This window comes from Nycticebus coucang, chromosome X, assembly GCF_027406575.1.
Source record: "Nycticebus coucang isolate mNycCou1 chromosome X, mNycCou1.pri, whole genome shotgun sequence".
Lineage (NCBI taxonomy): Eukaryota > Metazoa > Chordata > Mammalia > Primates > Lorisidae > Nycticebus > Nycticebus coucang.
In genome coordinates, this window is record NC_069804.1 from 49998724 (window position 1) to 50001046 (window position 2323).

Below are 2323 nucleotides of genomic sequence, written 5' to 3' on the forward strand. Positions count from 1 at the left end.
TCTTTTGCTAGTCCCTTGCATGTGGGATTTCATTAATATCTTCTTCTCTCCTTATTCTTATCAATTCTCCCCCAGAAGAACAATTGCAGCAATACCAAAAACAAACAAACAAGAAGAACGTGTTTATCACCATGGGCTTCAATTTATACCTATAGCAGTGGTTCTCAACCAGCAGCTATTTTGTCACCCAGAGAACATTTGGCAATGTTAATGACAGTTTTGGTTTTCATGGCTGGAGGAAGGTGTTAACTGGTATCCAAAGGAGAAAGTCCAGAGATTCCGCTAAAATTCTTACAAGGTACAAGACAGTTTCCAGAACAAAGAATCATTTGGGCCAAAATATTGATAGTGCCAAGTTTGAGAATCCTTGCTGTATAGACAACTCCCATTTCACATATCCTGCCCCGGTTTCACTCCTTAGCTCCACACAGCTAGATGAGAAAGGCATGTTTGACCTATTTTCTAAGTAGAGTAAAAAAGCAAGGTCCTCAGATGAAGTTGTATTGGAGAGCAAGCCTGCTCTATCAATTAGGCATGGTAGTCACAGTGCTTGAGGACCACAATACTTTTAGAGACCAATGAAAATATCTTAATTTTTGTTTTAAAAAGAAGGAAAAGTCAATATAGCAACAATGATAGAACATTGAATCAACCTTAGATTATGTTTGCTTTTATAGCAACTCTGATAAAGCTTAATTTTTAGTATTTTTAAATAGAGGAAAGGATTCATGAAAGCATAAGTATCTAGGGCACACAAAAAATCATAATGTAACTCTTTTGCATAGGAAAAGGAGTCATAGGACATTTGAATCATAAAGTGTGAGATATCCTCGAGGGAAGTGGGAAATCCCTTTTAGGAGAGAAATGTAAGATTTGGAGTAAAACTTCTAGGTGGTATTATATGCTCATTTGAGGCTGGTATTTATCAATTTAAGGCATATCCATTTGTCTGGTAGTGTAATTCCAAAGCTTAGCTACATGGGTATGGCACAAAGCAAGCAATGTTTGGGATTTTCTAGTACTGCCTATGTGGAGTAACAGAGAGAAAAGGAAAGAAGATAATAAAATTTTCAGGAGAATTTATATAATGAACTGAGAGAGCTAAACTGAACAAAGAGTAAAATAATAACAGAATGGGGTCTTTGGATCAAGGTAGAAAAATTAACAAATTAGAGATTCCAGTAGGGTTGAAAAATTGTAACCCAAGTGTTATGATTTGTGTGATTTTGGAAAGCTAGCATGTGCCCAGTACGCATTCATCAAGAGCAAGAAAATTTGTCAGCATAGATTAGTTACTTTGGGAGGACCTTGCCAATTTATTAAGTTGCCTGTTAAAAATGTAGCTATTCTTGAGAAGGAAAAAAAGAGCTTTTCAGTTAGCACCTTAGCTTACAGCTAGTCAAGACTGGGATCTAATAAGCAGTAGAACCCTGAACATGGGCCTAGGAAGCAGGCCAATTCAAACAAAGATCTATTTGACAAAAATCTATTCAACTTGCAGAATGGCCAACATGAAAATTGCCAATTACTGTATTATTGATTCACCAAAAGATTGTTTCTGTTTACCAGTAAAAAATTTGTAGTAATCTATGTTGAATGAAACTATTCACCAGCCACTGAAGATTTTTAAAATTATATTTTAGTTAATATAGTTCAGCTTAAGTTTCATTTTTAATTTGCTGCAACCATTTTACCACAGCCCTCTTGCAGTTGATTTGTTATTTGTTAGTCCAATTCACTTCAACCTCATTTTCTGTGTGATTTATACACTTCCAAAAGTGAGCACTTGTCAACTGTCTATTGGAGACAATTTTCCATGAGTATTTCATGTTTCTACACATTTTGTAAACAAGACAAAGTTTTCCTCCGTTCCAGACTATCTTCTCAAGACTAATTTTACAGTGAACCGTGTCTCCTTCCTCAAAGAAGGGTTGGAATGCTTACTTTCCATTTTAAAAGATTTGGGTTCCCTACACTCAGAGTTCTTTTCCTGTAATGCAACCCACTGTGTATACAGGTATCACCTGGCTGTCTTCCCATTATCCCGTGGAAATTGGAGTTTAGGGAACCTTCAAAGAAATGTTGACAGAAATGTTGATAGCTACTGCTATTTTTATATGCGATAAATTTTTTCTGACCTGGGAGTCTCATGTCTTCTCCTAGAATTCATGAAACTGTGTCACACTAAATTGCTAAATTACAAGTGGGGTAAAATCTCAGACACTTTCTAGTTTATTTTGTTTTGTTTTGTTTTTTTATTAAATCATAGCTGTGCACAATAATGCAATCATGAGGTACAATGTGCTGATTCCATATACAGTCT